General features: G+C 43.2%; 1 protein-coding gene and 1 long non-coding RNA gene across 2 annotated transcripts in view; one reads left to right on the top strand and one right to left on the bottom strand.

Moving 5' to 3' along the window:
- TEAD1 (TEA domain transcription factor 1) overlaps positions 1–21,488 on the top strand; it is a 264,328-nt gene that overhangs the window by 116,453 nt on the left and 126,387 nt on the right. The gene's annotated exons all lie outside the window — the stretch shown is intronic.
- On the bottom strand, positions 709–8,762 carry LOC309605634. The gene is made up of 2 exons (XR_014231460.1): positions 3,939–8,762; positions 709–1,379 (listed from the first exon to the last, which is right to left on the bottom strand). It is a non-coding gene; the product is annotated as an uncharacterized lncRNA (long non-coding RNA).

Genomic DNA, 21,488 nt, shown 5'->3' with positions numbered 1-21,488 from the left:
AAGTCAGTTAATTCTCTTTCCACTAACCTTTGTTGTATCAGAATCACTTGGAGAGCTAATAAAAAACACGGAGGCCTAGGCTCTACAGCCTTGCTTCCCCAACTGTGATCCATGGACTGGGGGCACCCCATCACCTGGGAGCTCGTTGGAAGTGCAGGTTGGTGAAGTTCCTGCCTCGGGGAGTGCGCTGCTTCTGCACCCTAACTGTGTATTAGAATTACTTGAGAAACTTTGAAACAAAGAAAAACAGTGACAGCAGCCTCACCCCAAGCCAGCTGAATCAGATCTCTGATGAGGTGGCAGGCGTTGTTTTTCTCAAAAGCTGTGCCCGCCATGCTGATTCACTGCCGGAGTCTAGAACGACTGGGGGCCTGGAGGTGCTCGTTTTGGGGAGAGTGTGGAGACTCTTCAGTGCTAAGGTTGAGAATTCTGTCTGCTTAGGATTGCCTTTTTATTTCCACAGTAGTACAGAAAGTGTGGGGGAAACTGTATCTCAGGGGGAGGACAGAATATCCAAGCAAGGAAGATCACACTGCACTTCTCTTCTGACTTTACCTCGTACAAATACTCACTGAAGGTGGCAACTTGTGTATCGAGACTGGGACCTTGGGGGAGCGTGAAAGGTGGTATGGAGATGGCACACAGCAGACCCTCGGTGTTTATTGAATTAAATTGGGGGAAAAAAATACCCAGCATGGTTTGTCTCACTGAGTTTTGTCATTTATAGAGAAACCCTTGTATTACCTTGGGGTATAAGGAAATGTTGTTATTAGGAGTTTTGTCTTCTTCAGGGTCTGGGATTTTATATCTTGTCTTCACTCGCCTACTGCAAGTCACTGCCCTGCACATAGTAGGAAGTTGATCCCTCAAGGTTAAATAAGTGCACGAAGAGAACTGAAACCTGTGATGAGTATATTTATTTAAGTGTGTAAACCAAGAATGCCTTATGGTGTGTATGCCAAAAGTATATAACGTTCTCATCTGTAATTACTGATTTAAAAACACCTCATATTTACAGTTGAGTTTGGCACCAAATCAGCGCTGGTTTCTCTTTCTTTGGTACAAATGTTGTAAAACCTTAAATGCTCTGTTTCTGTGGAAGGAACATGAACCTCTGTGGAGGTGGTGATTACTGTCGGATGTCTCAAGGCAGCGCTGTCCCACTTCGGAGGCAAGCACGGGTAGTGGTGATCTAGGCGCAGTCTGTGAATCGGTTTGGTTTTTCTTTCCTCCTTGCCTGACCTCCCCACTCAATAAAGAAGAAAAATCTGGCATTCTGCTTGCTGGTACCATGTTAAAATAGAAAGATTGGAGTGTTTCATGTCTGTCCATCCATCCACTCAGGTCAAGTTTGAGGTGTCATACTAGTCCTCCCTCATCTGTAGGGGAGTTAAAATCTGAATGAATAAGGTTCATGGAAAAGAGAGGAATACAAATTTATCTTCTGTTTGTTTGCTTGTTTATTTATTTACCTACCTACCTACTTAGCTATCAAATTAGAAATGCGCCAGGCATTAATCTAAGTGCTTTGCAAATATGAACTCATTTAAATTTCATAACAGCCCCATGACATGGATACTCTCATTATCCTCATTTCATAGATAAGGAATCTGGGCACAGAGTGATTTAAGGGGCCCATTAACAATCACACACCTAGTTCAGGGCTATTATTATTATTATTATTTTAATTAATTAATTAATTTTTATTTTTGGCTGTGTTGGGTCTTCGTTTCTGTGCGAGGGCTTTCTCTAGTTGCGGCAAGTGGGGGCCACTCTTCATCGCGGTGCGCGGGCCTCTCACTATCGCGGCCTCTCCTGTTGCGGAGCACGGGCTCCAGACGCGCAGGCTCAGTAATTGTGGCTCACGGGCCCAGTTGCTCTATGGCATGTGGGATCTTCCCAGACCAGGGCTCGAACCCGTGTCCCCTGCATTGGCAGGCAGACTCTCAACCACTGCGCCACCAGGGAAGCCCCGGGGCTATTATTTTTAACAAGACTTTAGCAATTACTATTTTTCATATTCCTTGACCTCCAACAATTATTCAGGTGACTAAATGTCTGTTATTCCCAATCAGATGTCTAGTTCTACGGCTTTTATCCCCATAAGTCATTCTGGCTCCTTTTAACGGTCATAGCTGTACTCATGTTTCTCTCTAAGACTGACCACAGCTGTGTGTTTGGTGTGTGTATCTGCATTTTAACACCTACTGAAAAAATCTCCTCCAGAGCTTTACAGTTTATAAGTGCTTTTTCAGATGTTATCTCCCTTAGTCCAGCAACCCTGGTAAGAAGAGTTATTATTAATTTCCATTTAGCAAATGAAGTAAGTGGCTTAGAGAGGTTAAGAGACTGGCCTGTGGCCTTAACATGATTAGCACATTGGAATTTGAACCCGAGTCCTCTTAATCCTTTGCTCTTCCCATACTAATATGCTGCTTATAGCTTGGAAGGTTCTATAGTCTCTATTTGTTTTCCTTGACATGCTTTGCTTTTAAAACCTGCATCAACAGTAATGTTTTTTTAATTCATATTCCAGGTCTATATGGTCGAAGGTGAAAGTAGGGGGATTGAGAATGCAGTCTTTCTGAAAGAGGGGAGATTATCAGATACCACAAGGAATTTTTTTTTCTTTGATAACTAAAGATTGAAAGTTTTGCAAGATTTTCCTTGATATTTTTGGACTCGGACACCCCAAGGGCATATGTGCATAATGCTAATAATTAAATACAGTTTGCACTGTGGGAGTGTTCTCACTTCTACCTGCACAGGCCTACAAAGTTGGGTGAGAGAGGCTTTTAAGGAGAGATTTGAGGCTGGAGAACCCATTTGTTATGTAAATACCCAGGTTTGAAGACGATTACTTCTAGCTCTTCCAGCGCTAAATAGGCCCCTCTAGGAAAGATCCCGCAGTCACCCCAGTGCAGAATGAGTGAGTCAGAGCTCTGGGTTCCAATCCAGTTCCGCTGCTTAGCTCTGTGATCTTGCCTAAATCACCCACATGCTTTAGACCGCAGTTCAGTTGAGTGTGGCAAGCTTCTGTGGAGCAGCTCTGTGCCAGGCACTGTGGTAGGTGCTCCAGATAGAAATGTAAATTAGATAAGGTCTCTGCTCTTGGAGAGCTCTCAGACCATTGGAGGAGACTGCCAGGAGTCATGGTGATGGTCCTGTTGTTCTTGAGATAGAACAACAGATAGAGCTAGGCCCCAGGGGCTGAGGGGAGGCAATAAGCCACGCTGTAGAGCTGGGTGTGTATCAGGGAATGTTCCCTAGTGTGCTGGTTAGACATCAACCTTCCTCCTCTCCCACCTCCATTTCCCTAGCAGTAGCCCCCTTAAGCAGAGTACATTTCCCTGTACTCTGCTTAATATGGGGACATTAGTGGGTGTGATGAAAATGAATGGTTGCACAAGAAGGAAGAATAGCCGCAGGAGTCACAGTCTGTTTCTCCGGGGATACTGTGGTCAGGCATTTGATCTGCCCTTGCCCCTATCTGTGCCCCCAGGACCACGTGCATCTCCTAGCACAGGGCTTACCTGTGCTAATCCTGTGTAGATGTCTGTATCCTGCACTGGCCTAAGAATGCCTCTCAAATGGAGTCGGTTACATCTTTGTGTTCTAAGCATCAGCATGGTACCTGGCACAAGGATGGTGGCTGGTAAATTCTGTTGAGTGTGTGGACGGATGGATGAATGGATGGTGGATGGGAATTGCTGGATGTCCAGCCTGGAAGGAACAGAGGCAAGAGAGACTGAAGTGAGAAGAGGTGAGATGCCGTTGGGCAGTGACTGATAAAATTTAGCCCAAGCAGGGAGGGAATTGGGCTGGAAGCCTTATGAAAAAGCTGCCATCTGCAAAACAAGAATTTAACTCCTTGGTTTCATAAGACAGGACTGAGTTTATCTCAGATATGGGCTGAATTTGACAAGTAAGCCGAATACCTGCAGTTTGTACTGTAGTGAAAACTTCTCCAGTTCTGGCTGGTGATTGGTGTGGATGGTATACTGTGGAGAGAAGAGGGTTCTTGGTGGGTGGAAAGGGTCCCAGCTCAGCCTGTAAGTCCTCTCCTTTTCTCTTTTCATGAGTTTGGCTGTGGAGGTAGAAACTAGGGCCTTCAGTTTTGTCCCGTTTTTAAGAAAAGTAGAAAATCAGCGGAGGCTTTAATTAATATCCACAGTGTCTTGAGTACCTGCCATAGGCAACGGACTGGAGTAAACACTTTCACTGAATTCTTGCAGTAACTTTCTGAGAGGTATTAGTGTCCTTACTTTGCAAACGTGTAATCGGATGCTCACAGACGTTCGTATTAAACAGCTAGTAGAGTTGCAGCCTTGTTTCGAGCCCAGGCCTGTTTGCTTCCAAAGCTTATGCTCTTAAATGGATTTCAGTGCTGCCTGATCACTGGATTTTCCTGAAAATGTTTATGTGCATTATCACTGCGGAGTCCAGCTGAGAGTCTGATTGTTATTTCATTCAGAATCATAACATGCTTTAATCCAGATTCTGTCTCAAATCATGAAGGTAGGTGGCTCACAGGCTATTTTGACCAGTGCTTCTCACGAGTTAAAAAAGTTGATTTTGTTCTGGGGAAGCAGAATGGATCACACCAGAGCTTGGTTGAGTTTGGCATTTACTTAATGTGGCTGTATTTAATGTAAGCTGAAATTAGGCAGAGGGCTGAAACAGGCCCTCTTGGGTTGCCTTGGAGTGAGTAGAGGTAGTTATGCCCAGCTCTCTTCCCATTTCGCACTTCAGTTTAACTATTCGTGAACGGAACATAGATCTTTGGTTTTCACTGGTTGTAGCTCAAAGGTCAGCCCTTCAGACGGATTGTTTCAGTCTCAGGGCACCAATTTTAACCTCTGAAGATGAGACCACGTTCCAGGCAACTGGTCAGCATGGGATGGTGTCGGAGGAGAAAATCCATCAGTGATAAGTAAGATTACAATTAAGGTTTTTTTTTATTATTATTTATTGAGTGCCCACAAGGTGTGGGGCTTAGAAATATGGAGTGATCATTGTTTGTTTTTGAGAAATATCCAGTCACTTTTTCCCCATGAGGAAGATAGTCCCGAAGTAGGGGAGATGTATCTATTCCCCTTTGAATTTATGAGTTTTATTTTGTTTTCTCTAATGAAGCATGTCAAGTAAACTATATCACTTAAAGCAGTTATGTTTCTCCCCCCGACCCTTCATTCGGATAGTTCAGTTTTGTCTCCCGGTGGGGAGGAAGATAATATTTATGGAAGTGCCTGGCGTGGATGCCGGTGAATCTTCATTCCCCTGTGCAGCTTGCTTCCCCCCAGAGGTACTGGTGGCCAGGTGCCTTGCAACCAGGGCGGGGTGAAGGAGATGCACTCTTGTCATTTCCTCAGGCATGTGGCAAACCCAGCCGGGTCTCAGGTATTCCAGATATGAGCGGTGTGCCGATGGCGCAGGCCTGGGAGCATTGCTCACGCAGAGATACAGAGGCCTGCCTGCCCGGAGCCCTTTGTTCTCCTGGTTGAAAGCAGTTAATTAGCAACTGTCTCCATAGCAACTACCTCATAGTCCAAAAACATTGTCTAGTTTTTCAGTTTAGCTTATCACACTGTTTACCTGAAGGGCTTTTCACTGCTCTGAGTCTCATTTGAGTTGGCGGCATGCCTGTCGGGGAAGTGAATTGTCAAGATAGAAAAAACACCATGGTAGCGAGAAGCCGGAGAGCGTTCTGCCTCACAGGACCAACCTGGGCTCCGGATTCTGCGAAAACAAAAGTTGCGAGGGCCTAACGTTTTCACCTATATTTTTTTTGTTGGCCTGAAAACTGCCGTTCTCTCCACCAGGCTCCGAATTGTGAGGATTTTTTCCTCTCTTTCCCTGAGAGGCTTTCTAAGCTCTTTAATAGTCCCTGTTTATAGTACATTTCCATTATTAGTCATCTTGAAACCCCGGGTGTTCTCTGCCTCTGTACATTCGAGGAAATTTCACTTCCCTGAGGGTCTTGGCATTTCTGAAGGCCCTCGGCTGAGGGATTATGAGTCTGCATGTGAATTAGTGCTGCTTTGTTTTTAGTTATAATGAGGAAGGTTTTTCCTTCTTACCTGTGGCCTAGGTAGTTAAGTCGATCTTGTGTGAGAGAAAGATGTCTTTAGGTGCCTTGTTGGTAAATAGGAAGGGGAACTATGGCTTTTCATAAGCCATGCAGCAAAGATAATAATTTTCGTGGCTTTTGGTGATTGAGTGCCAACTGTGTGTGCCTTCATGCTGGGATTTTTAGCTTTAGGGAAAGGGGAGATGGGAGGTGAAGAGGAAAGAAGATTGCGTTTCCCAAGTGCCTGCCATGTCCCAGTCACTGAACTGGGTCTTTCACAGAGTGGGGTCTCCTGGACCCCTCCTAGCAATCCTGCAGACTAGGCTCTATTATCTGTATTTTAAGGGCGGGAAGTTGCTGTTCTAAGGAGTCGCCCCCTGCCCAGGACTGTGGAGTGCAGGCCAGGTCTGTTGGTGTACAAGGCACATGCTCTTGCCCTCCTGTCAGGCAGCATGATGGGTGGAGGGCCTTCTGTCAGGATTTGGTGGTGGGGTTTTGCCCATCCCTGGTGAAGGGCAGAGTGAGGAGGTTTGTAGCAATGCTCTGGAGACTTTGGCTCGAGGGGGTGGTTAAACTTTGGAGGGATACATGTCTCATCAAATCCCTAAGTTAGGTCCAGGAAAATCATGAAACCCATCTGTTTTGTGAGATTTCTTGGGATACAGCGATAAAGTATTCAAATTTAATTTTTAGGCACGTGTACCAGAGCTTATATACCTAAGTAAATGTTGTTCTTTTCAAAGTATTAACCTGGAAAGACTATGCTTTATGATGTTTCCATTCTTCAAACCTTTAAGGGACCTCTGTGGGGGAAAGTGCTTTCCAAGCTTGTGACATACGACTTTTAAAAAACTAATAAATTAATTAATTAATTTTTGGCTGAGTAGATGGTGAACATGTGACTTGGCAGTACTACCTGAGTTTTGTTGACTGTGAGATTGCAGCACGTTTATAATCATGGCTTCTGCAGAAACGAGTGTCATCTCAGACTGTGTTGATGAAGAGAGGGGGATGATGACCATATTAGGTCATACCTGGAGTTGGGTGTTCTGTTTTCTTCCCGTTTTCCCCCCTCCCCTCTCTCCCTCCTATATACTCTGTGCCGGGTACCCTTCTGTGTGTTGAGGGTCCAAGTGTGGACAGAAGAAAGCCCCCATTAAAGAGAATGTAGACATTGTGGAGCTTGTTCAGAGGAGAACAACCCAGATAATAAAGAGAGCAAGAAACCATGTGCTACACAAAATCATTGAAGGGATTGGGAGATATTTGGCCCAGCTTGGAAAAGGTTCCACAAAGACATGAGAGTTATTTTAAAATAAGTGTAAGATGCTCATCGGTTAGGAGGAAGCACATTAGTCCTGTAGGACCTAGTTATGGTGGAAGCAGTCAAATTTTGGCCCAATTATAGAAAGATTCTTTTCTTTTCCTTTTTTAATTTTTGAATTTTATTTAATTAATTTTTTTATACAGCAGGTTCTTATTAGTTATCCATTTTATACATATTAATGTATATATGTCAATCCCAGTCTCCCAATTCATCACACCACTCCCCGCCCTCCTGCCACGTTCCCCCCTTGGTGTCCATACGTTTGTTCTCTGCATCTGTGTCTCTATTTCTGCCCTGGAAACCAGTTCACCTGTACCATTTTTCTAGGTTCCACATATATGCGTTAGTATACGATATTTGTTTTTCTCTTTCTGACTTACTTCACTCTGTATGACAGTCTCTAGATGCATCCACGTCTCTACAAATGACCCAATTCCCTTCCATTTTATGGCTGAGTAATATTCCATTGTATATATGTACCACATCTTCTTTATCCATTTGTCTGTCGATGGGCATTAAGGTTGCTTCCATGACCTGGAAGCACTATTGTAAATAGTGCTGCATTGAACATTGGGGTGCATGTGTCTTTTTGAATTACGGTTTTCTCTGGGTATATGCCCAGTAGTGGGATTGCTGGGTCATACGGTAATTCTGTTTTTTGGTTTTTTAAGGAACCTCCATACTGTTGTCCATAGTGGCTGTATCAATTTACATTCCCACCAACAGTGCAAGAGGGTTCCGTTTTCTCCACACCCTCTCCAGCATTTGTTGTTTGTAGATTTTCTGATGATGCCCATTCTGACTGGTGTGAGGTGATACCTCATTGTAGGTTTGATTTGCATTTCTCTGATAATTAGTGACGTTGAACAGCTTTTCATGTGCCTCTTGGCCATCTGTATGTCTTCTTGGAGAAATGTCTGTTTAGGTCTTCTGCCCATTTTTTGAATGGGTTGTTTGTTTTTTTAATATTGAGCTGCATGAGCTGTTTATATATTTTGGAGATTAATCCTTTGTCCATTGATTTGTTTGCAAATATTTTCTCCCATTCTGAGGGTTGTCTTTTCGTCTTGCTTGTAGTTTCCTTTGCTTTGCAAAGGCTTTTTAGTTTCATTAGGTCCCATTTGTTTATTTTTGTTTTTATTTCCATTACTCTAGGAGGTGGATCAAAAAAGATCTTGCTGTGATTTATGTCAAAGAGTGTTCTTCCTGTGTTTTCCTCTAAGAGTTTTATAGTGTCCAGTCTTACATTTAGGTCTCTAATCCATTTGGAGTTTATTTTTGTGTATGGTGTTAGGAAGTGTTCTAATTTCATTCTTTTACATGTAGCTGTCCAGTTTTCCCAGCACGATTTATTGAAGAAACTGTCTTTTCTCCATTTTGTATCCTTGCCTCCTTTTCATATATTAGTTGACCATAGGTGTGTGGGTTTATCTCTGGGCTTTCTATCCTGTTCCATTGATCTATATTTCTGTTTTTGAGCCAGTACCATATTGTCTTGATTACTGTAGCTTTGTAGTATAGTCTGAAGTCAGGGAGTCTGATTCCTCCAGCTCTGTTTTTTTCCCCTCAAGACTGCTTTGGCTATTCGGGGTCTTTTGTGTCTCCATACAAATTTTAAGATTTTTTGTTCTAGTTCTGTAAAAAATGCCATTGGTAATTTGATAGGGATTGCATTGAATCTGTAGATTGCTTTGGGTAGTATAGTCATTCTCACAATATTGATTCTTCCAATCCGAGAACATGGTATATCTCTCCATCTGTTTGTATCATCTTTAATTTCTTTCATCAGTGTCTTACAGTTTTCTGCATACAGGTCTTTTGTCTCCCTAGGTAGGTTTATTCCTAGGTATTTTATTCTTTTTGTTGCAATGGTAAATGGGAGTGTTTCCTTAATTTCTCTTTCAGATTTTTCATCATTAGTGTATAGGAATGCAAGAGATTTCTGTGCATTAATTTTGTATCCTGCAACTTTACCAAATTCATTGATTAGCTCTAGTAGTTTTCTGGTGGCATCTTTAGGATACTCTATGTATAGTATCATGTCATCTGGAAACAGTGACAGTTTTACTTCTTCTTTTCCAATTTCTATTCCTTTTATTTCTTTTTCTTCTCTGATGGCCATGGCTAGGACTTCCAAAACTATGCTGAATAATAGTGGTGAGAGTGGACATCCTTGTCTTGTTCCTGATCTTAGAGGACATGCTTTCAGTTTTTCACCATTGAGAATGATGTTTGCTGTGGGTTTGTCGTATATGGCCTTTATTATGTTGAGGTAGGCTCCCTCTATGCCCACTTTCTGGAGAGTTTTTATCATAAATGGGTGTTGAATTTTGTCAAAAGCTTTTTCTGCATCTATTGAGATGATAATATGGTTTTTCTTCTTCAGTTTGTTAATATGGTATATCACATTGATTGATTTGCATATATTGAAGAATCCTTGCATCCCTGGGATAAATCCCACTTGATCATGGTGTATGATCCTTTTAATGTGTTGTTGGATTCTGTTTGCTGGTATTTTGTTGAGGATTTTTGCATCTATATTCATCAGTGATATTGGTCTGTAATTTTCTTTTTTTGTAGTATCTTTGTCTGGTTTTGGTATCAGGGTGATGGTGGACTTATAGAATGAGTTTGGGAGTGTTCCTTCCTCTGCAATTTTTTGGAAGAGTTTGAGAAGGATGGGTGTTAGCTCTTCTCTAAATGTTTGATAGAATTCACCTGTGAAGCCATCTAGTCCTGGACTTTTGTTTGTTGGAAGATTTTTAATCACAGTTTCAGTTTCATTACTTGTGATTGGTCTGTTGATATTTTTTTTCCTTTTTTTTTTGTTTGTTTGTTTTTGATATTTTCTGTTTCTTCCTGGTTCAGTCTTGGAAGGTTATACCTTTCTAAGAATTTGTCGATTTCTTCCAGGTTGTCCATTTTATTGGCATAGATTTGCTTGTAGTACTCTGTTAGCATGCTTTGTATTTCTGCGGTGTCTGTTGTAACTTCTCCTTTTTCATTTCTAATTTTATTGATTTGAGTCCTCTCCCTCTTTTTCTTGATGAGTCTGGCTAATGGTTTATCAATTTTGTTTATCTTCTCAAAGAACCAGCTTTTAGTTTTATTGATCTTTGCTATTGTTTTCTTTGTTTCTATTTCATTGATTTCTGCTCTGATCTTTATGATTTCTTTCCTTCTGCTAACTTTGGGTTTTGTTTGTTATTCTTTCTCTAGTTCCTTTAGGTGTAAGGTTAGATTGTTTTTTTGAGATTTTTCTTGTTCTTGAGGTAGGCTTGTATAGCTATAAACTTTCCTCTTAGAACTGCTTTTGCCGCATCCCATAGGTTTTGGATCGTCGTGTTTTCATTGTCATTTGTCTCTAGGTATTTTTTGATTTCCTCTTTGATTTCTCCAGTGATCTCTTGGTTATTTAGTAACATATTGTTTAGCCTCCATGTGTTTGTGTTTTTTTACGTTTTCTTCACTGTAATTTATTTCTAATCTCATAGTGTTGTGGTCAGAAAAGATGCTTGATATGATTACAGTTTTCTTGAATTTACTAAAGCTTGATTTGTGACCCAAGGTGTGATCTATCCTGGAGAATGTTCCATGTGCACTTGGGAAGAAAGTGTAATCTGCTGTTTTTGGATGGAATGTCCTATAAATATTAAATCTACCTGGTCTATTGTGCCATTTAAAGCTTGTGTTTCCTTATTAATTTTCTGTTTGGATGATCTGTCCATTGTTGTAAGTGAGGTGTTAAAGTCCCCCACTATCATTGTGTTACTGTCGATTTCCTCTTTTATAGCTGTTAGCAGTTGCCTTATGTATTGAGGTAGTCCTGTGTTGGGTGCATATATATTTATAATTGTTATATCTTCTTCTTGTATTGATCCCTTGATCATTATGTAGTATCCTTCCTTGTCTCTTGTAACATTCTTTATTTTAAATTCTATTTTATCTGATATGAATATTGCTACTCCAGCTTTCTTTCGATTTCCATTGGCATGGAATATCTTTTTCCATCCCCTCACTTTCAGTCTGTATGTGTCCCTAGGTCTGAAGTGGGCCTCTTGTAGACAGCATATATATATATATGGGTCTTGTCTTTGTATCCATTCAGCGAGCCTGTGTCTTTTGGTTCGAGCATTTAACCCATTCACTTTTAAGGTAGTTTTCGAAATGTATGTTCCTATGACCGTTTTCTTAATTGTTTTGGGTTTGTTTTTGTAGGTCCTTTTCTTCTCTTGTGTTTCCCACTTAGAGAAATTCCTTTAGCATTTGTTGTAGAGGTGGTTTGGTGGTGCTGAATTCTCTTAGCTTTTGCTTGTCTGTAAAGCTTTTGATTTCTCTGTCGAATCTGAATGAGATCCTTGCTGAGTAGAGTAATCTTGGTTATAGGTTCTTCCCTTTCATCACTTTAAATATATCATGCCACTCCCTTCTGGCTTGTAGAGTTTCTGCTGAGAAGTCAGCTGTTAACCTTATAGGAGTTCCCTTGTATGTTATTTGTCGTTTTTCCCTTGTTGCTTTCAGTAATTTTTCTTTGTCTTTAATTTTTGTCAATTTGCTTACTATGTGTTTTGGCATGTTTCTCCTTGGGTTTATCCTGCCAGGGACTCTCTGCGCTTCTTGGACTTGGGTGGCTATTTCCTTTCCCATGTTGGGGAATTTTTCAAGTATAATCTCTTCAAATATTTTCTTGGGTCCTTTCTCTCTCTCTCCTCCTTCTGGGACCCCTATATTGTGAACGTTATTGCCTTTAATGTTGTCCCAGAGGTCTCTTAGGTTGTCTTCATTTCTTTTCATTCTTTTATCTTTATTCTATTCTGTGGCAGTGAATTCCACCATTCTGTCTTCCAGGTCACTTATCTGTTCTTCTGCCTCAGTTATTCTGCTATTGATTACTTGTGGTGTATTTTTCATTTCAGTTATTGTATTGTTCATCTCTGTTTGTTTCTTGTTTAATTCTTCTAGGTGTTTGTTCTTTAATTTTTCTAGGTCTTTGTTAAACATTTCTTGCATCTTCTCGATCTTTACCTCCATTCTTTTTCCGAGGTCCTGTATCATCTTCACTGTCATTATTCTGAATTCTTTTCCTGGAAGGTTGCCTATCTCCACTTCATTTAGTTGTTTTTCTGGGGTTTTATCTTGTTCCTTCATCTGGTACATAGCCCTCTGCCTTTTCACCTTGTCTATCTTTCTGTGAATGTGGTTTTTGTTCCACAGGCTGCAGGATTGTAGTTCTTCTTGTTTCTGCTGTCTGCCCTCTCGAGATGGTGTTTTCTCAGGTGGGTCTAGTAGGAATCCTTTAGATAAGAAGGTGGGGGCTGGAACATCATTCCTCTCAAGCCTTTGACTTTTCCCATGACGGATGTGGCCTGCTAGTGTTGGAGGGTCTCCTGTAGAGGCAGGGGGTGGTTGTGGCTCACCGTGAGGGCAAGGACGCTGGCAGCAGAAGTTCTGGGAAGTACTCCTTGCCGTGAGCCCTCCCAGAGTCTGCCCGAAAGATTATTTTCTAATAGTCCTATAATGGTAGACTAGGCCTCTGTTTTGGGATATAGTGAGAAGTGTTTAAGCAGGGGTCAGATGACCGTTTGGTGGTTCACTATGCAGATCAAACAATATAATGAATCTCCTTTACAATTTCCAGTCATAAAAGTTCTATCATAGAGCAGTCTTGCCAGTTGCCTGGGAGAGAAATGCTAGTAATGAGAGAAGATATGTATCACAACTAACATGATTTCTTTTAAATTATTTATTTATCTGTTTGGGGAGACAGCTGAATATGATCAATTTAGAGATGTTTGGACATTTGTAACTGTAGTTTATGAAATGAGCAATTTTTACTGCAGAATCCTTTCCTTTAGAATCACAGCACAGGTCCAATTCACTGTAGTTGTTATGGCATAATTATATATTGTGGGTGTCTAATTCCTTTTTGAGCCTAAGAGTAAAGATCATGTAATAACATATATCCTGGCCATTGTAAAAGCATTGCAGTTATTATAAAATCTATCTTTGATGTAGAACCACTAAAGTTTGGAGGCCCCATAACACTACCAAAGGAGTTTATCCTTTTTATTTTCAAAATGCTTGATCCTAAAGATGGCACAAGTTTCCATGCATGATAGACATAATGGTGATCTTTTTGCTTTTGGTAGTTATGTATCATAGTTTTAAGACAACCCATGGAGTTTCAGAAATTAAGACTGTGTCTCCAAACTCAGGTGTTGAGTGATTAGATAAAGATAAGTAGCCGCAGAAACTTGTTGAAGCATGATTGATAAACCTTGTATGTTATGAAGAACTGATCTATTTAAATCAAGTTACTTTTACAGCTCTATTTGTTGTGTCTCTAAGTTGATTAGATAGTTTTATGGAGTTTCTTTTACTCTTTCCTAGGAGTTTTGCTGAGCAATTTTTGATGCCTGAATCAAGTGGCTGGTTTATACATTTTGGGGGTCTGTGTGAGCTTCTCATCTGTCTATTTAAATGGCAGTACTTTTATGTTTGAATATAGCTAGACTTGCTCTTAATATTTATGGTGCTAGAAGCAAGAGTGTAGATGGGAGCTCATATACTATATGGCTAAATACTTAAAAGTTATAAGTCAAGGTAATACTATAAATCAAGGTAATAAACTCTTAAATAACATTTCCTAACCTCTTACTTTGACAAATATACCTTCATAATAATCTGGAACCACCTTCAAATTTAGGGGCCTGCCCCCATCTCTTCTTACCCCTGGTTGCATCTCATAATATGTGTGTATAGATATCCCAGTTGGCGCAAGCAAACCTTCCTCCACTCCCTGCATTCCCAAAGCTGCCCCTTGTCCACTTCTTGCACCTAAGGGTACCCACACCAGTGACAAAAGTGTGCCTTTGAGACAGACTCAGGGAAATAGCCTGCTCGGGCCGTGGAAGTGGAATGGGGATCTTGAGCTGGGAATTCTGAAACCTCAGGTCCTTGGTTCATGGTCTGAAAGGTAAGGGGGGCCCTAAGTGGGCTGTCCCCTTGACCTTCAAAGATTCCTCACCAGTAGAGGAGAAGTATGGCTGAAAGAGGACCAGGGCAGGGCCTTCTAAAGCCTAGGGTTCAAGTTGGGGCCGCTGTCCTGGGCCTGAGGACAGTAGTGAATATGGGTAAAAACATCACCAATTTCCAGCTTTCAAGCTTCTGAGCTTTCCACTGAATAGTAAACTGACTAGTTGGGTTAGCCGAAGCAACTGTTGTCTTTTAACCTTGGAAATTATCTCTACATCATGGTCTGAGAGTTGAGTAAAAAATAGGTGACGATCAGGACAGGTTTGAATTCTCTCCTATTTTTTGGTTTATAAATGTGCAGGCATGAAATCCCTGCAGCTGTGAAATTGCCTATAAGAATAGTAGGTTGTGCTGAATAATCAAACGAATTGGTAGGTTGGCTCCCATAGGCAAAATCCTGAGGCTGTTTGGGAAAAAAATTCAAAATATAATTAGTAATAAATGAGTTGCAATAAGAATCAAATATAATACACTTATCTGGGGAAGCAAATTGCATTGCAGGTTGTTTTAAAGAATGATGTGAAAATACTGAGTATAGCAGCACAGATGCTGTTTTTCACAATAAAAATCCTCAAATGTGAAAGCTCTCCTTTTTTTTGCAAAGGTATTTGGAAGCAATAATGTTTGCATGTACAGTTGGGTTGATTACAGTAAGGTAAGTTTTGGTCCTATGGTTTTGTTTTGTTTTTTTTAAGGAAAGTGCAACTGGTCAAGCTTTAGAGTTTTCTTTGTCATAGAGTTCTGTTTCTGTCAGCTCCCAACACAGTCTTTATGAAGACTAATTCCCCATAGGATGCTTTAAAACGTTTTTGTGTATAACACATGGTTGAAGACAGTGTAGCATGATGGTTTAACGTGTTGAGGTGAATTCGGAAATCACAGTCCTGGCCCTGCCACTTCCTGGCTACCTTTGTGACCTTGAGCAAATTACTTAATCCGTCTCCAAGTTTCATTTTTTTCATCTGTAAAGTGGGTTGGATAATAGCACCTGTGTTGTATGGTGGCAATAAGGATTAAAAGGAAAAATACAAGTATAGAGCATTAGCACTTAGTAAAACTATTGATAACAGTTAATTAACAGATTAACAAATGGAAACTATTAATCATCATTAGCTCACCTGTGCAAGGAAGGTCTAAGGGTTTATATAAAGGCAACATTTCATGGTAAAAGAACCTTTCCATGAGAATTTATGAAAACTCCAAAGGGCTGTAAGGAAAATTCCATTGTGGATGATCGGCCTTCTCCTGGAATTTACGTGTTAAGGTGAAGTAGGTCATGCTTTGAAGTGTTGGCAGTGCTCAGTCCTGGACAGATGTTGAGAGCTCAGTGGTTCCTGTGGTTGCTGTGTCCCTGTCTCCCATCCTGGATGGCAGATTGTAGTCCTCACCCATTCACAAGGAATCCTAAGTAGCCAGAGCCCTAGATGTATGTGTTTATTGCTTATCCACAAAGTGGTTTTGAAGAATATGATTTTTCCTCTTGGAATGTAAAACGGAAGAGGGCGAAAGAAAAACTAGAAGTTTTTTTTTCTAAGTGAACACAGTACACAGCCTCAGAAAATACAGGGAAAGGATGAGAAAGAAAATTATTTCTGTTTCTAAATGCACTATTCATCCCACTTCCCAAGTAACTTGTGGCTATCATTATTTTTAGTGACTTATGCTTAAATAGTCTCCTTTGGGAATAATCAAATACTGGCCTCAAACATAGACAAGGAAATTACAGGTCATAGCAGGCTCATACAATAGTGCCTAGAGTGAACTTGAGATTGGACGTGGAATGGGGCAGCACACTTCGACCATTCCTGTGTCCTCAGCTCTGCCCTGGAGCCGTCTCCAGTGGAGGCCAAATGGCTTACATGGTGCAGGAGTCTGACCTCTTTTCTGGAGTATTGCTACTTAGCTGGTTTCTCGCAGCCCCAATGAATGTACCTCCCCTGCTTCTTCCTCTTCTTTAAGCCTTGGCTTTCTGCTCTGTAAGAAGGGAGGCAGGTTCCCAACTTGCCAAGGTGCTCTGAGGCTGAAAGAAGAGGCACCTGGCGTGGGACCACCCAGAGCATGCTAGCTTAGCTAACGCCTTCTCTCTTGCTTGTGAGAGGAGGGGTCATTGCACTGGTCACCATGCCTCTCTTCTTGGAGACACTAGGGAGAGAGCAACAATTGTGATTCACAGAAGTTCCTGAGCAGGCACAATTTCAAATTTTCTACCATTACTCATGCCCATACACATACTTTAAAGTTGTCAATTATGTTTTCTTTCTCATTGTTGGTGTTTGAAAAAGTCACCTAAGTTTCCATTTTTTTTCATCTGTCAAATGGGGAGAAAAATAGTGTCCTCTCACTAAGTGGCTGCGAGGATGAAATGTCACAGGTGAAAGGCTGTATGACTCCAGTAAATGCAGTCAGAGTAGCTAGAAGAGGAGGAAAGGAGCTGTGAAATCCTTTATTGAACTGGAGGTTTTAATTCTGAGCCTAAGTTAAGAAAAGCAGTGAGACCCATCCCAAAGTAGAAACCAAAAGTGTCGTATTGAATATGGCATAAACACTGGTTTTCTTTCTTAATGAGTGTGGTAATGATTAGCGTTACATCCTTCCCGACCTAGCAAGAGTGAATGAACCTACAGACTCCCACATCTGAGAGGGGACAGGCTTAGAAGGCAGAACAGTGGACCTTCGGTGACGGACCTGCTCACCGTCCAACCCTGACCCCACCAGATCCCATAGGTCAGTGTAACCTTAGGATATTTGTGTCTTCAGTTTCCCGCTTCTTCTTCGCAGTGGACTCCTTACCATTCCCTTTGCTCAGTGGAAGAGCCTTAAATTCCACTCTGCATGGAGGCATGTGGAATCTGGAAGATTCAAACCCACTGCTCTCTCCCCTGACAGGCCGAGTGATAGGGGAAGGCACAGTTCCACTCATCCCTAGCCCCGTTTCTGAACCCAGCCTCGTACCTAGCAGACATTCAAGAGTCCCCACTGGAGGATTGTCACCCATGTGGCTGATGTCCTTGGGTGCACATCCCCAGCTCTTCAGAGACCATAGCTCTTGATCTGGCCACAGGAACCTCTTTCCCTCCGCAGCCTTAGACACAGCTAGGAGGCTGGGCACGGCCTTTCTTCACCTCCGCAGATACCGCCCTTCTTTGCAGCAGGCAGAAGCTGACAGTGCTGCCACTTCGGCCTAAGGCGGGGCTGCCAAAATCCAGCTTCCTGCGCTTTACCCCTGGGGGCCCGATGGGCAAGCGCTGAGATCTGTGGAGGCTTCTGTGCCAGGAGAGGTTAAGAAAGACCCTCTGCTTCAGCTCCAGCTCCAGCCGCAGGAACTGGGCTTTACCTTGTGTGCTCGGGGCCCTGTCCTGACAAGGCAGCCGTGTTCTTAGGGAAATGCGCCGAGGCAGGAAGCCTTCTTCAGAGCAACAAGAAGGGAAGGATAAACAAGAGAAAAAACTCTTGTGAATCCTAAGTAACTAGTAACAGGTGAAGCCTTTTTAGGAGTGAAGGAGCTTGGGAATTTATTCACAAATGTACAGAAGCTGGAGCATTTTCTCCACTGGGGTTTAAGCCCGGGGAGATGGCCAGAGTGAACTCCAAGACATTTCCCCGTTTTTTCAAGCGCAGGGTGTGCTGGGAGGACGCTGGGCTCCCCGCCCACAGGAGAGCTGAGGAGACTTTTGTCTTGACCTCTCTGGCTGAGGCACGTGTCCCTCCCTCTCCCCCTCCCCCTCGGTCTTCTGAGTGTCTTTGTGGGCTCGGGATTTCTGGTGACTGAAGGGTCCATGCCTTCTGGTGCGACTGGGGGCCTTGCTGCAGCTCCCTGGGTCTGCAGGTGTCACCAGCAGGGGGTCGATGCTCAGCACTCCGTCCTTCACGCTGGTGTCACCTGTGGCAGTTCCTTGTGGTGACACTCTTACTATTGCTTTTGCCCATAGGGGTCTCAGGCGGTTCTGCGCCTCTAATGAAGCTGTCACCTTGTCCCCGGCCCTGAGATATGTTCCTTGGGGCTGCTGGTACTTCCTCACCTGCTGGCTGCCTGCAGTTAATACTTCTTTCCCTGGACTGCTGAGATGGCTGCGTTCTTCTCTGCCTGTGAGGCTGGGAGTCACTGGTACTTAAACACTCCAGAGCTGTAGAGGGAGTTTTGGAAACCTCAGCATCCATTCTCCTCTCCTTACGGAAAGCACACAGGCTAGCCTTGCCCCTTGTCCTCTGGCTGGGGTCGCCCTCACTGACGACCACAGAGGTGGGCGTGACTGATGGAAACCAAGCAGCTTGTGTATGTCCACAGTGATTGGTTACCCACTCAGAGCCAGTGAAGTAGATGAGGTTCTTTTCTGGGGCTTCTGGAAAATGCTTTCTTTTGCAGAAGCTTTTGGAACAGAATCTCACAGCCTGTGGATGGTGTGGTGTGAGGACATGGGGTTTGTAACTGTGGTGGCAGTTTTATTTTATGAGGAACCTACACATGTACAGGACTGGTCACTGGTTGGAACGAGTAGCTCACCTAATGGGAGGCAGATTTGTGACGATGTCACCTGAGCTGCTGGATTAAGACTTCTTATTTAAATGAGCCACTGAGCGCCCTGCCCCCATCCTTTGCTTGAAAGCCAGTTTTATTGTTTCTTGGAAAGTAGTAAGCTGACATAAAGACTCTTTCCATTCAGAATTTGTTGAGGAATTTGCAACAAGGTCTCTTCCGAGTCCTTATCTTGGCTGGGTGTCGGCACCCATGGGGCCCGGTACCTTCGCTCTCTTCAGCTGTGGTGGGCGGGTTCACAGCATAGCTCTCATCTCCTGCCGAGGAGGGCCAGGGCCAGAGAAGGGTGTCTGTGATCCCCGGGGAAAGCCTAAGGTGGGACCCAGAAGCCCACACAACCAGAGAGAAACAGCAGGTTGGAAGAGATCAGTGAGAGGTCTTCACTGGTAGTAGGGAGTGGCTTTGCTCATAGTGGAGTGGCCCCGATTCCACTGAAGATCCCAGCATGGATTGTTACAAATTATAATGTCATTATAAATTTGTCCAAGCCCAGAAAATGTACACCAAGAATGAACACTAAGGTAAACTACAGATGGATGATAGTGATGTATCGGTGTAGGTTTATCAGTTGTAGTGAATGTGCCATTCTGATGGGGGATATTGTTAATGGAGGAGGCTCTGCATGTGTCGGGGCAGGGGATATATGGGAAATCTCTGTACCCTCTGCTTAATATTGCTGTAAACTTAAAACTGCTGTATGGGACTTCCCTGGTGGCACAGTGGTTAAGAATCCGCCTGCCAATGCAGGGGACACGGCTTCAAGCCCTGGTCCAGGAAGATCCCACATGCCGCGGAGCAACTAAGCCCGTGTGCCACAGCTACTGAGCCCACGTGCCACAACTACTGAAGCCCGTACGCCTAGAGCCCGTGCTCCGCAACAAGAGAAGCCACCGCGATGAGAAGCCTGCGCACCGCAACAAAAAGTAGCCCCCGCTGGCTGCAGCTAGAGAAAGCCTGTGTGCAGCAACGAAGACCCAACGCAGCCAAAAATAAATAAACAAATAAATTAATTTAAAAAAAAACTGCTCTAAAAAATAGTCTATTTAAAAAAAAAAAGTTCCCAGCATGGAGATACAGGTCCTCGGTTATCGTAGACTTTGGGAATGGGATGGGGGTGAGGGTGGGTGGAAGTCCAAATTCTGTCATGCTTGGGGAGTCTGGGGTGTTATAGATGTAACTTCTCCCCAAGTGATCTCTGCTTATTTTGCTTATTTTGTAAAGCTCTTGCCTCTATCCTGAAAAGAGTCCTTCAAAGCCATCTATGGTTGGATAGATCATCTTGTACGCGGCAGCTATACGCCAGCCAGAGCTTACCACAGGGCCAGGGCCATGTGCAGAAACACTGTCTTTATGATGCACATGGGCTTTTGAGCTTGTGGCTTTGGGCTTGTGGTTGTGGACTGAGAAGATTGCTTCCTGGGTTTACAGGGAAGGTAGGGGAAATGACCCTCTTGCCACCACTTATGCAGCTATGGCTTCCTGATGTGAGCACTTGGGGATGGATGTGAGTGAAAGACAAGACTTCAGGGGTTTGCAGAGAGGTGTTTGGGTAGGCAGGGTGGAATAGTACATCCTAGTACACAGGGCTAATCCCTATCTGGTATTCTCTCATTAGAATTCCAAAAGGGCACCAGCTAAAAGAGACTTACTGTCTGCCAGTCCCTGGGGAGATGGAAATGATAAAGGTATTTGTCTCCATCCGAAGGAACTCTCAGCCTTACACGGACAACAAGATCTGTAATAAACGGGATAAGTGATAATAGATGAAGTTCACACTGGCACAAGTTTTCTTAAAAAATTTTTAAAACAGAATTCTGAATTACTGCTGGTAGCCAGTCTTCTTTCAAATGTAGTATCTGAGACATGAAATTTATCAAGAGAAAATTTACATGCTGGAGATGCTGGAAGCCCACGATTTTTCTCAAATTCCACTTGGTAAGCATGAACCCTCTACATTCAGGACCAGAGGGAATCAGCCATATTTGGGGAGGGTGGCGGCTGAGCGCTTTTCCGGTTCAGGACACTAAGCTGGAGAATCACCGCTACTGAGCTTCAGAGCAGGTCGTCTCTATACCCAGTGAGACAATTCCATAGAGTGATACCTCTTTGAAGGTATTTGGCCATGCTGGGAAGGAAAAGGCAGGTCCCCGGAATGAAGGAAAGGGTTAATGACCATGATATTTGCAACCAAGAGTCAGGGCACATAGTCTGTGGGAGTGGGGTGAGTGTGGGCAGGCAGAATCACTGGCATTCTAATGCTCCTGCTGGACCTCTGTCAGTGGGCTCTGTTGGGTAGATGTGAGTCAGGAGGAGCAGCTAAGCCAGACAGCTAAGAGCCAGCCCGAAGCTGGAAGGGAGGAGTTCAGTCCTGGTGAGGACGTTCACAGGGCCGAGGGTGTCGGAGCTGTAGAAGCAGTGAGGGTGAGCTGGGGGCTCTCTGGGAGTCCTGGCAGCAGCTTCTACCATTTCGGATGCTTGAGAGGTGGAAGGAGGCCAGAGGAGGCTGTTGGGTGTTTCCTTTT

This window comes from Balaenoptera borealis, assembly GCF_965194805.1.
Source record: "Balaenoptera borealis genome assembly, chromosome: 11".
NCBI classification, from domain to species: Eukaryota; Metazoa; Chordata; class Mammalia; order Artiodactyla; family Balaenopteridae; genus Balaenoptera; species Balaenoptera borealis.
The sequence above is the reverse complement of the archived record's forward strand: the minus strand, read 5'-3'. Positions and strand labels throughout refer to the sequence as shown.